Genomic DNA, 13,771 nt, shown 5'->3' on the forward strand with positions numbered 1-13,771 from the left:
AGAGATATGGGAGTCACGTTAATTTTGTCCTGTTTGTCACGCGCGTGGAGCGGCACTCTTGAGAGCTTCCCGCAGGGTCGCGGAAAGTACAGTGTCGAGTTACGTGGCAGATATTTATCATTAAACGAACTGACCTTTATACTGTATGTTCATGTGGACATTTGAAGCGGGCATGTTCTCGTCTTCTGAGGCTGTACTCTGCACTGACCGCTTTCGCAAGTACGTTTAACATTTGCGACACGCATTTGTCCAGCGCGACGCCCCGACAAAACGGCATGCATCGTTCCTGCAAACGCACTCGAGGACTTAGCAGCGACGTGAAACCAACGTTTCGTGGCTGGCCTGCCATTCCTTCTCCACAGTCCGCTTTCGCTTTCTTAATCGATCAGCGAACGCTAAAAGTGATATCGCCGAAAGTGATCAGTCCAGAGTATACGGTCCCTGATGCGCAAAATTGATTGAGCGGTACTTTACCAAATGTATAATGTGCAGTTAAATAGGTGAGAGGTATATATATATATATATATATATATATATATATATAAACGAGGAGAGGGGCTAACCGAGGGTCCGGATTTTTATTAGTCATATTAATATTATAAGAAGCCAACAAACACTGACACCAAGGACAACATAGCGAAAGTTACTTGTGCTTAATAAATGAAATAAAGAAACGATAAATATAATGGAAATTAAAGTTGATGAAAAAACAACTTGCCGCAGGTGGGAACCGAACACACAACCTTCGCATTTCACGTGCGATGCTCTACCAATTGAGCTACCGCGGCGCTGTTTCCCCATCCACTTTAATTTCCATTAATTTATCGTTTCTTTATTTCATTTAATAAGCACAAGTAATTTCCCCTATGTTGTCCTTGGTGTCAGTGTTTGTTGGCTTCTTCTGATATGACTAATAAAAATCGAGCCCCTCGGTTAACCCTCTTTCTTCTCATTTATTAATATGTATATATATATATATATATATATATATATATATATATATATATATATATATATATATACACACACACCAGTGAACCATAGAAGGAAGTATAAAAATTCGAGAGAAATGCGTCAGCATTACGTCGCACTTCTTTGAAGTCCCGAATCCATGGTTTAAGCCCCGCCCCGTTCACCACATTGCAAAGCGTTGTTCGGGAGCTCACTCGACACACGTGCGCGTGCCTTCAAGAAGCGAAGTGCTCCTCGAAGAGGCATATATGTGTATAATTATGCTCTCCTGTTGAGAAGTCAGGTTGCATTGTTGACTGAAGCAGCATAGGCATGCTGCATAAGTGTATACCGTACAATACCCTGCGTGAGCCTTGGCTGTTCCCGCCGCGCTCATGCGCAGGTCGTTAGTCACGGCGCGTTTTCGGCGTTGTCGTTGAGTAGTTGGCCCGGCGTCTCCTAATCGTGCGCATACGGCTGTATAGCAGGCGCATCTCTGTGTGCGTACAGGCGACGGCCGTGTATTTGTACGCACGGTCGGCTGTCGTGCCTCCACTGTCCTCGCCTTCTGCTTGCGTCCGCGTGCTTGCGCGCGCGAATACGGCGGGACGCTGTAATGGCGTGCATCGTTTTCATTTCCATCGCTCGGCCGCTCACGCATTCCTCCTCCCGTGGGAAGGTAGACCGTTTTTTCCTAGGCGCCGCCATATTGTGAACGCAGTGGCGCCGCCTATGAGCAGCGCCATACTGGCTTGGGAGAAAGCGGTCTTTTGCATGGCAGGTATACGCTCTGCGGTGGGTTCTGGCGTTTGTTTTCGCGGTCGTGTGGTCTGTTTAGTATGACATGCGTCTTCTACGTGGTAAACGGTTCTGTGAGACGTGCTGAAGTGGTTTAAGGCGTCATGGCCGGAATTTCTGCTGGCGTTGAGGTGGACCGAACACGCAGCGCGATGTGTGCGTGCATATTTGAGCCTACAATCAGCCTCGGAGATCAATTGTGTATTTCTGAATGTTCCAATCACTAGTGTGACCTTATTGCAGTATTATCCTCTATTTCTAAGCTGCGGTTTATGAGCCATGAAACATACGCGACGATCGTAACAGCGTGGGTACCGTTCTGCTACGATGGGAGCTGTGCTGTTATACTTTGACAAGCGTTCAAACTGTTCGCTGCAGGTTTCATTGCGTGACTACTTGGTTGGGTGGATGAGGTTTCCACCTATGAATAAAATAGTTTTGGTTTGTAATAGCAGCATACCTTATAGTCTGAATTAAGCTTGTCCAGCAAAGCGACTATTTACGAACTGCGCGAGCGTCCTAAGCAGTGGTAGGTGTTGGATTGCAGATATCATTGTTCTATATAGCGCATGGTCCAAGCATACGGCATCAGCGGTTATATATCTATAAACGTTGTGCGGCATTAGCCCGTTTTCTCTTGCTTTTTAGAGAAAGAGGATGGTAAAAGATTTTTTTTTTCGGTTGTGTTCGTTCAGTTCTCTACGACGCGCTCACACGTATTACGGAAATCTTGCGCTGAAAAATAGCCATCGCATTATTTTTATGCGAACCCTCTCATATATTATGGCTGTATAACGGCCAAAAAAGGCAATGCCGAAGCACACAGCTTATATATGTATCGTGCTGGCTCACCAACCGCAGTGATCGCTGTATTGAGCAGCACCATGGGCCTCATGCAGTAAGACATATGGTAATTTGAAGCATACTAGACTTGAAATGCGTGAGAACGATGCCAGTGTATCACAAATATTTGATAAAGCCTGCCGCTCAGGTGGTTCGTGGTTGCCTTAGGTTGGCCGTGCACGAGCATGCACCCTTATGTTTTATGTTTTACTCCCTACGCCAATCGATCAAACAGTGAGCTGATTTACCATTTAATGCTGGTAATGCAGAGACGCCGGATTTCTTTGTTGAATTGAAATCGATATAAGCAAAATAGTAAACAAACACGCACCGCGACTGATAGTGCGCGTACATCGCGGCTGATTATGCGCGTCACATTTTTGCGCCCCCAAGACATATTTCTGCCTACAGTATAGTTACTGATGCACCGAAAGGCTTCCCTGACGACCTTACATGAACGAACATGGCGTAAAGTTCACAAAGTAAGGTCTAAAACATCTCGAAATCGTTCCGCAGCACGCGACAGCAATACTTTCAAGCAGCGCCGCGCCGGATCGCCCAAGCCAGAGAGGAGGAAGAACTCTCCGCGCGCCCTATCCTCCTCGCCCGATGAAACGGTCTATAGATTTGCGCGTGAACACATACGTTTGCGCGCGCCAGTTCCAACGCACACTGCGTGCCTCGTTGCGGTAATCCGCGCACGAGTAAAATATTTGCTCCCGGAGCGGAGGAATGCGCACCTGTAAATGGAAACCGCGGCGGCCGCCGAGGCTGCCCGCGGTCGCGTGGCCCTGTTTGTACGGCGTAGGAGCGTTGCTTTGATGTAGCAATAATAATTTCTGGTGTTTTATGCGTGTCATAACCACGATCTGATGATGAGTCTCGCCGCATATAGTGGGAGACCCCGGATTAATTTTGCCCACCTGGGGTTCTTTAAAAGGGACTGACAGCGGGCCAGAAGAATGTGCTGGGAGACGTTGGTGGAAATGAAATGATGATGATTTGTATCGATAGAATCCATCACGCTGTTAGCGATTTAACCAGGAATTATAATTTTAAAGTGGCGATGAAAGTCCGAAAACCAGTAAATGGCGCGGCCTGGCGGTGAAATCTTGGTACTCCTGATGTAGTAGTATACAGGGTGTTCCACGTAACTTGAGCTAAGATTTTAAAAATGAAAGACGCGTCGGAAGTGAATCGAACCGAAGGCATACTATTGGAAATAGCCTATAGTAAGTCAGACAATTTTTGTTTTCCCCATTACTCACTAATTAATTAAGTTTAATTATCCAACTTTCTAATTATTGGCTGAGGACCCCAAGTATGATGCGCAGGTTTGTAGAGCACCTTCAGAAACCACCGATCGAGTTGTTTCCTTTACTATACGTCTCACGTAGTCCTTTCTTCCGGGTTGCAAAGAAAGCCCGCGAAATATGGGGAAAAAAATGCCACTTGACGGAGCGTTTGCGCAGTGGTATTGTTCTACTGGGCAGCGTGCGTTTGGTGAACAAGGTCGGGTCCTTTGTGAATGGCGACAAGGAAGCGGCAGGACGTTCTTTATCTCATCGGCAGCGCTCGGCCAGCAGCACGCATTTTCGCCGTCATCCGACGGGAGCCGACCTTGTTCGCCGAACGCACGCTCGAGAGCAGCACAATACCACTTCACAAGCGCTCCGTCACGTGGCTTTTTTTCATATTTCGCGCGCTTTATTCGCAACCCGGAAAAAAGGACTACGTGAGACGTATCGTAAAGGAAACAACTCGATCGGTGGTTTCTGAAGGTGCTCTACAAACCTGCGTATCATACTTGGGCTCCTCAGGCAATAATGAGAAAGTTGGATAAGTAAACTTAATTAGTGAGTTATGGGGAAAACAAAAAAAAAATTGTCGGAGTTACTATATGGGCTACTGCGAATAGTATACGTTCGGTTCAATTCGCTTCCGACGCGCCTTTCATGTTTAAATTATTGGCTATATGGGGCACCCTGTATATATGAGATTGCTGTACCTAATACCCCTGTCAAGCGGGCAAGTTAAGTGCACTCCGGTCGGAGGGCGTTCACGGAACGCACTTTGCTGGTCGAGTATACGTAGCCTCGCCGCCAGCGGTTTCAACGGTACAAAATGTAATGCATAAAAAAAGGACACGGAAGTTAATTCTAGCTGTTGAACAGCTTTTAACAAAATAATCAGAGAATAACTCGCTGATATTCTGTACTAGCAGGATCAAATGCCGCCTCGTCGCACGCCACCATATTGTTCTGGATCGGCTAAGCATTCGTCTTGGCCGGCCTTGACTTGCAACACTCTTATGATAAAAATACTTTCGTTTTTTGTTGAGTAAATATAGATTAGAATTGTTCTTCTTATTTATAATACAACTAAAGCAATCGCTTTTTAAAAGTTTTTATTTTATTTTGATCTACATCTTCAAAAAACATGCTTTTAGTCTGTCGCCATTTTTTTTTTTTTTTTAAGTGCGAGTCCACTGTTTTCCCGTTTAGCACAGCGTAGCCTAAAGTGTCACTCAAGGTCCCGAAGTGCACTCCCCGTAAGTGCACTTAACTTACCCGCTTGACAGAGGTCTCTCTGCTGTTATTAAGTACAGCACACTTATTGCTTAAAATTGTAGTTCGTGTATTAGACGCTTACGCTTTATTCTGCGCGCATTCCGATGTGAAGAAACTCCACACCGACGAGCGTCCATCGCGTCCCTTAAAGCACGGCGGCGCACATGCTGCTGCATACACGCGCGCGAGCTTGCGAATAACGAGTACCCGGAGTTTTTGCGTGGTCTGCCTGTGAGATACAAAATGCCATCGGCTAGCAGCGCCCTAAATTAGTGCCAGCACTGCAAGATTAGCGCACGCGAGTGGATACGGCAACACACTGAACTGCGTGTCACACGCAAAGGCGTCGTTTCCGCGTTCGAAAACTTGGCTGAAAACACTCTTGACTGGTTAATGAGCAAAGCGGTTGGACAGGAAACCACGAACACACGTTGCTAGTATTGTAAATATAATTTAACACTTCGGGAAAACATGAATCGCAGGAACATCGGCTTGATAAAATAACACTATTCGCACATCTATACGGCCGCGCTTGTGGTCTGCGACCCACCAATGCTGGCGTATACATACAATCGCTATCGTGCGCACCTGTCACTCAAGAAACAGTGACGCCTACGCACAGCTAGGGGCGAGAAAGAAAAAAAAAACACTAACGAGCGCCAACTCTCGTTCCCTGTGTGTTCTCGTCATTCTTTCTTGAGTATAGAATACCAACACGGCCAGCATTCAGTACTTTAAGTCACATATCACTGTTTTCAGCATGCTTCCATGAACGACTGCAGCCTCACTGCAGACTGGAAAGATCTAATAAAAAATTGTTCCACGACGTTTCCCACGTTAACACTTCATGCTTAGGCACTCTGACTGGTGAGCTTTCCACACACACACACACACACACACACACACACACACACACACACACACACACACACACACACACACACGCACACACACACACACACACACACACACACACACACACACACACACACACACACGCACACACGCACACACACACACACACACGCACACACGCACACGCACACACGCACACACACACACGCACACACACGCACACACACGCACACGCACACACACACACGCACACACACACACAAAGGTGCCATGAGAAATTGGTTGTCAGTCCTTTTAATGTGCGCGCAATGCACAGTACACACGTGCGTTGCATTTCGGCCCCATCGAAACGCGGCCGCCGCGGCCAGGATTTCATCCCGCAACCTCGTGCTTAGCTGCTTTAATATGGGAACTGTCGATTTTTTCCTCGCAGCCACGGCCGCAGCCGGGCTTCGCGAATGCAGGCACCTCGCTCTCCTCTGAGCTTTCCTAGTGAGCTCGAAAGGTGACGTCCACGTCTCCCTCCTTAGGCACGAGGGCGCTGCATATCGTCATCTGATTTGACTCGTGGGCCCGCGGAAACGCCCTCACTTATGGCAGATGGACATACAAATGTCCATGTGCCCATAAGTGAGGGTGTTTCCACGGACACACGAGTCAAAGCACACACAAGCGCACGCACGCACAACTGGTGTTTTGCTCCGGACCACCGTCAGTTGCACTTCGTTCCTCCACAAGACGCGTGTCGAGTGAACTCCTGAGCCGCACTTTGCAATGTGGTGAACGCGGTTTAAATCATGGATCCGGGACCTCAAAGAGGTGCGACGTAATGCTTCCGCATTTAATTGTTCACATTTACCGCTGAATACGAAGCCCAAGTTACCGCATCGTGGCGGACGACGACTGATGCTCCCCTGCTTTTTCGCCATGATTGTTCTCTGATCAGTGTAGACGCTATTAGTATAGTGTCCTTCTCGTGATAGTTTCTGATATGCATGTAGTACGTGGCGTCGCCGTCTTGCGAGTGTACAACTTCTGCCAGACGCGTGATCGTGACGGCCAGATATAGTATAAGGGACCGTTGTCACATTTAAGTGTTCTCACGTTGTGCAGTTCTCAGCGTAGCCCTCCACTCCCCTCCCTCCCTTCTTTCGCGTCCTTTCTCTTTCTACCGCAAAATTCAAGGACCTTGAGGCATATTATCGTATAATGCGACGAAATAACTTCTTTTCGTCAAGGTACGTCCCTTTCTCTTTTCGTCAGCCGCCGTTCATTTAATTGAAACCTCCACCTTTCACACACCGGCCCTGCGTCAACGCCGTAGACACGCACACACACGCACGCACTCACTCACTCAGATGTAGCCAGATCCGCGCCGCACTCGCGATCGTGGCCTCGGCGTTCGTCGGACCCCCCGAGGGCCGTGCGGCGTCAGATTTTCGACGCCTCGGGCCGCTGGCGCGCGCGCGTGTCCCCCCTCCCGATCGCCTGCCCTGTCTTCATTCCCTTCTTTCTTGTTTTGCGTGTACGCGTCTCTCTCTGCCTGATTTATTTTTCCGTCCGGGGCACCGGGGTCTCCCTCAAGGGCGGCCTTGCGCCGGCCTGTCTAATGACACAGCTGCGCCTGTCGCCTACGCCGGGCACTGTCGGCACGCGCGCGTTGTGTGTATGTGTACGCAGCCGCCCTCGCGATCGTCACAAATCTGACCGTTCTTAGATCGGCGGCCTCTGTCGCACAGCATGGCGTATTTGCTCGTCTAAAGCACTAACCCCCCCAGTTACAAAAGAAAAAAAGACGACGTAACTTTGCATCAAAGGGAACTTGCACCATGGCGCGCACCAGGGCAGGCAAAATTTCAGTGACGGTGACAGCAGAAATGACGAAGACTATGGTAACTCAAAGTTTCCCCATGGTCGGTGCTTTCGTACGCATCAACTGTCTTGCGCGAGTAAATACGACACATACGTGCGCGAGTCCTTGGACGTCCGCTCTCTGCTGCGTACACACCGTCCATTCTTGTTCCTCTGTAGCGCTGTCAAAGTAGCAGCTGCGAGCACGGCCGAATCGGAAGGCCATCGGAGCTTTTTCCGTCCGTGCCAGAAGGTGCTTTCTTTTTAAAACCGCTGTATTGGTGTGTCTAATTTTGTATGAACAAGAATGGCTATCGTTCTATAGACGCTTATTTCAAACGTGGCTATTGTTTTTTGTCACGTTTTGAACAGACACGTGCGCCAGTTCCGGAATCGAATTTAGCAACAGCAAAGGGAGGCGGAAAAGAACTGTTCTTGAGCGTGCACTTCCGTTCCAAGAGCTACGCTCACACCTATTTTTCATTTCTATTATTCTGTTTTGTATGTTTGTGTTCTCTTCCTCTCTCTCTTCTGTACCAACATTTGCTGCCGCAAATGCCATTGCAAGCTGCGAGCACAATTTGTCCCGCCTGAAATCGTCAGACGCCCGACCGTTAAATTATAGAGCCCAGCAGGAACTCCGTCGCCGCCGTCGGCATTATCACCATCAATGTATAAGGTCACAGTGATCTCCAGTTACACGTGTCAAACGTCGACTGACTCACTCCTATGCCTGCGGAAGTGAAATTAGGGAATTTTAATGCATACGGCTGCGACGCCTTTGCATTCTCCTCTAAGCAAATAACCGATTCTATACCACGCTTCGTCGAACTCCTTGCACCGTGAACGGTTCTCTCAGCTTCTTCGAGGGCTCGCGACGCTTGCGCAACACTTCCAAATACGCACTTACTTCGAAGCTTTCAAATGGGAGTCTCGCCAACGAAGCCGTGAATCTAAAGCACCATATAGGGTGTCCCAGCTAACGTTAGCCAAGCTGAGAGATACAGTTAAGACATACGGTGTTCGGTCGTCACATGTCCGACGACCGAACACCCTATGTCTTATAACTGCATCTGGCACGGTGCCTTTCTTTTTTTTGTTTTAAAGATCTTTCCCTTTGTTAACAGTTCGGCTAACGTTAGCTGGGACAGACGGCATATACGCGCATTCGCAAGTTTGCCTCCGAGAACGCAGCACTGTAGCTGTCTGCTGCTATTGTGCGACTGCAGGTGACTTTTTGGCCCGACGGGAAAAGCCGCGTGTTTCTTCGCCGCCCATCGCTCTTTCGACGCCGCAGCTTTTTCGGCCGAGCTGCGGCACGCGCACCGTCCGTGCAATGCGCGCTCGTGCGTCCGTCTGTCTCCGTTTTACGCCCGCTGCGAGAGGAGACTTCGTTTCCCAACGCGCTGGGAGTGGAGCGTGGCGCGACGGCGCGCTCTTTTCACGCCTGCTTACACGCCGCGAAACTGGCGCGCGTCGCCGTCCTTCTTTACCTTTGGCGTGGCATGACGTATGCCCACGCTTTGCTGCAGCGGTCCCGTCGTCCCGGCCCGCGAGCACCCCCCCCCCCCCCCCTTTCACGAGCCGTGTCGGTTTCTCCGCCTCATATTGTACGCCTCGTTTTCTCGTGCCCTCCATTATTTTATGCTCTTTCTCTCGGCAATGTCGCCATCCTTCGCCACGTCATCTCTCCGGAGGCCCGAATCCTTCAGCTATGGAGCGCGCCGCGCGCGTGCTCCTTCAGTGGGTGTCCCATTTCGTGACCTTTGTCGCGAGCTTTCGCCCCGGTCGTAGGGCGAAAGCTCGCGCACCGGAACGCTAGCTAGCCGAGCTAGCGACTGCGTTGGCGTGCGAAGCCAGAGAAAAAGAAAAAAGAAGAAAGGGAAAGAAAGAGGATGTAGGAGGGGGACGGGGGATGCATCTTTGCGTCAGCCGCGTGACGGTTTCCTTTCTTCTCTCCCGCGAAAGTTGATCTCTTCCGCGCAGGCGTACTTCACTGCCGATCTCCTTTTTGTTCCGTTCCGCCTCGATGATTCAAGACTGACGTCCGGAGACGTCTCGCAGCTGTCGAGGGTTGGCGGGTGCTAACGTACTCGCGCATGCTATATGACCTGTTCGTCTTCTTGCTTGCAGCAGTCCGCCCACTGTGTAGCGTTACCGTTGCGGATGGCCTTCTCCCGTCGCGTATTCGGCCTGACGCCGTAGGCTGCTTGTGTCGCTGTCTGTTTACCTGCTTCCGAGGCGAAAGCGTCGGCGGCTGCTGGCGCTCAAAACGCATTCGACGCGTGGACGCCTTTTGCTACGCATGGTGGAAGCGACGCACTGACGCGTCGCTCCAGAGACTGTTCTTTCTGGATTCCGTGGACTGCACGGATTCTTCCAGTGGCTGATCGACTGAACGCGTGTCATTTCTCTTTTATCATCATTATTACTTCATGCGCAATCAGCTTCCGTCCACTTCAGGATGAAGGCGCGCCTCCCGGCTAACTCCTATGGCCCTCTAGTCTTGCGTTAACCGGATTAGAAGCCCATGCGCCTGCAAAACTTCATAATCTCCAATCACCACGGGGTTGCTCTGCGTGTTTCGTTTAGCTCCGCTATACGCTCGACGATGCGGTAACTTGTACCGTAAAACTTGAAACTCATGCTTCGTCGCTCTTTCGAGCTAGATGTAAAATGACTGAACAGAGCTCTACACCGCATGACTCGAGAGTATGTGACGACGTGGCTGGTTTTGTCACCGACATATATACAAGGTGAACTAGCGCGCGGAACACCACTGCGGCTACGTTTTTTTTTTTTTTTTAGTTTTGAGAGAGAGGTGCGGGGGGGGGGGGGGTATCACTGTATCGTCATAGCAATCGATAATCGAACGTCCTGGTGCTTTGACGAAGGTGTGGAAAAAGAAAGCGAAGACGAGGAGTGTCAATTTGAGAATGGTAGCGGAGAGAAGCTTGCAAGAGGTGACGCACTCAAAAGCGTGTCGGAAGAGGTGAACAACACATGCACTCGCGCAAACCCAGAAACGGATACACGGATCGTACGCCGCACGCCGGTGTCGAGATCCACGCACATCGACGCGTGACTCATTGCGGAATCGAACGAGCCGGCGTTCCGCGTTGCCTGAGCTTATCAGGGCCGCGCGGTTACGCATGATCGCACTGTGCTCTTCCTTATTGCTGGAGGTTCTTCGCGCGTCGTCGATTTTTGATCGCAGAACCGCGTTTCGTTCGCTTTCGGTTCCACTTGCGCAGGCCGTGTCAACGGCACGTATTCGTAGTGTTTTTTTTTTCTTTTTAGTATTCCCTCCTTTTATCTTCTTAGGATGCGTTCCTTTCCGCCTGAACAGTTAGCCATATTTTCGCCATTTCGAGGTTTCACCAATCATTAACTTTCTTGCAGTTCCTAGCACAAGCGAATGCAGCTATCATGTAGTAGTAGATTAAAATTCATCCCACTCTAATTGGTATACCTTGGCACTAAGTTTCATGTCGCGCTATAAATTTAGCGTTTACTTAAGAAGAGGACGGAAGCTATATTGTCAACGGCGAACGTATGCATTCACGTGCGCACAACCTGTGAACTGACCTTCGCTGTGAAAATGTGTACGCGGGAATCTGAAATCGTGTGCAGGAGCTCGAAACGAAAAGGAAAACCGCTTCTTAAACAACGCGCGCAATTTTGCATCCATTCTCGCCCATGTATAGCCGCTCTAGCAAAAGTCAATAATGCGCGCTGTATGATGCGAATGCGTGTCTTCACTTTTATTTACCCTGGGCCTGCTGAAACACTGGTCTATTTCTGCACGAGAAACGCTTGGAATACACAAGACGCATATTCGTAAATGAACAAAACACTTTACGCGAGGAGCTCCGTACAGTTTCAAAGTGCCCGTGGCTAGAGTGTAGTAAACGCTTAACTATAAACATCTTTCTAAATGTACGGATTGACTCATCGCCATCCGCCGCTATGGGATAAGCTCGATGAAAGGCTTGTCCGCAAATATATATATATATATATATATATATATATATATATATATATATATATATATATATATATATATATATATATATATATATATATACAGCGTTTCGACAAACGTCGCTCGTGCTAGTATGGTTTGCGTTATGCAGCGGGCTGCATAGTTGCAGATTAGAATGCGTGTATGTTGGATAGTTGTGAGAGTAGGAGCTGGCACGGAGGCGGCGCCTGCAGCCGCCCGGGGTCGCCGCAGACGCTGACCTAGATTCGGCCGGGACTGCGACCCGGTGCCGGAACACCCAGGTTCCGCGCCTCTCCTCTCCCCGTTGAGTCCCTCGCACGCGCGCGTCAGTTTGTGTACACCTTCTTGGCAGCCTCGTTCTCCACGCCACAACCTCTCCCCAACATCCCCGGCCGCGTTCTTCCGCACACCGGATATATACGCTCTCCTTTTTGCGAACTGTCCGCGGGCGGCGCGTGGCATTGGTGTTCGCCGACCTCCTCGCGAGGCTCCTCCGGGGAAAGTATGAGCGAGCAATAATAAGAGAGCAACGAAAACGAAAGGCGCGCTTTGCAACGCGCGCCATGCAGTGTGCCAGTGCAAGTATCGATTCAGGTGAGGAGGGGCTTTGTCGCGAAGACGACCCGAAGAGTGCGTGTTCTTTTTTTTTTTTTTCACTTTATATTGTGGCCGTCCTAGCCTTCCAACTCCCCCCCACCCCCCCTTCTCCTCTTTTTTCTCTCGACCGTTTGCTTTTCCATCGGCTTGTTTCATAAAAGGCTACCCGGACGCGTCTCAAGCGGGAAACGGATAAATGTATCGGAACACCAGCCACGTTATATGTGTGCTAGACGTCGCGGTAACTGCTGCCATATCGCTGCTAAGCGCTGCGGCTGTCGTGGTGGAGGGAGTTCGCGGCGTCGCGCACATCTCATTCGTCCGTGTTTTTACCCGTAACGTCGACGGTTCCTGCGAATGTAGCGGCAGCGTTTCGTACGTATTAGGCGCGCGTTCGGGCGAAGACGTTGCTCGTGCAGTCGTCGCTGCTGGTAGTAGCGAACAGTAGACATTGTGACGAGGGAGATTTGTAGCTGACATGTGCGTGCCAAAGTTCGCGTAGCGCATGTACATGCGCTATACAGTTATCCGTACATCCTAAGCGCGTGTTGTGTAGCCTGTGAATCTGCGTCCGCAGAGTATGAAATTTTCATCTGATAGGCCCAGAATGGTAACGCGATTGCGGTGACGTCAGATGAAGCTGCTTGGAAGTTACGCCGACTGTTCATTTCGCCACTCATTCTTCTTTTGTTTTGTTTTTTACATCTTGAAATATCGCGTCTGGGATCGGTCTCTGCTGGATACGCGCGTCTTCAACGTTGTGAGGCATGGACGCAGGAGAGAGAGAGAGAGAGAGAGAGAGAGAGAGAGAGAGAGAGAGAGAGAGAGAGAGAGAGAGAGAGAGAGAGAGAGAGAGAGACGCAAAGATTTCAGGTTTGGTTTGGTGATTCTCCGCTATGTCATTTTTGCAAGAAATTTCTATCTGTTACCGCTATCTTATTCCATTCTGTTGCCGGTTTATTGTAAAGAAGAAGAAAATTGGAATGCGGGAATGGAGGGGAAGGGAGGGGGTTCTTGCAGCTCGTCTCCGTAAACCTGGCTTGAATTTATCTGTTTTGTTCTTGCCCTTCTCTGGTGCCTCCTCATTTGGTTTGATCCACAGGGATGTGTTTGACGCTGCGCGTGATTCAAGAAACAAGACGTTTACGGTGCTAATTCTCGCTTTCTCCTGCTATCTCCGTGATAATTATTTTAGATTCCTTTCTGACTAAAACCGTTCAATTAAACTTCTTTTTGCTTTCTTTAGACGTAATAATCCAGTTCGTCTGATCTGACTTCGCAATTAGGCTCACCATTCCTT

The 13,771-nt window shown here is 49.5% G+C and overlaps 1 protein-coding gene and 1 non-coding gene across 3 annotated transcripts in view; one reads left to right on the forward strand and one right to left on the reverse strand.

Annotated features, from left to right (window-relative positions):
- Positions 1 to 13,771, forward strand: part of LOC142582879 (ubiquitin carboxyl-terminal hydrolase 2-like) — a 262,205-nt gene that overhangs the window by 182,882 nt on the left and 65,552 nt on the right. The window lies entirely within an intron of this gene.
- On the reverse strand, positions 716 to 788 carry TRNAS-UGA (transfer RNA serine (anticodon UGA)). Its single transcript has one exon. It is a non-coding gene; the product is annotated as a tRNA-Ser (tRNA).

Source organism: Dermacentor variabilis, chromosome 5, assembly GCF_050947875.1.
Source record: "Dermacentor variabilis isolate Ectoservices chromosome 5, ASM5094787v1, whole genome shotgun sequence".
NCBI classification, from domain to species: Eukaryota; Metazoa; Arthropoda; class Arachnida; order Ixodida; family Ixodidae; genus Dermacentor; species Dermacentor variabilis.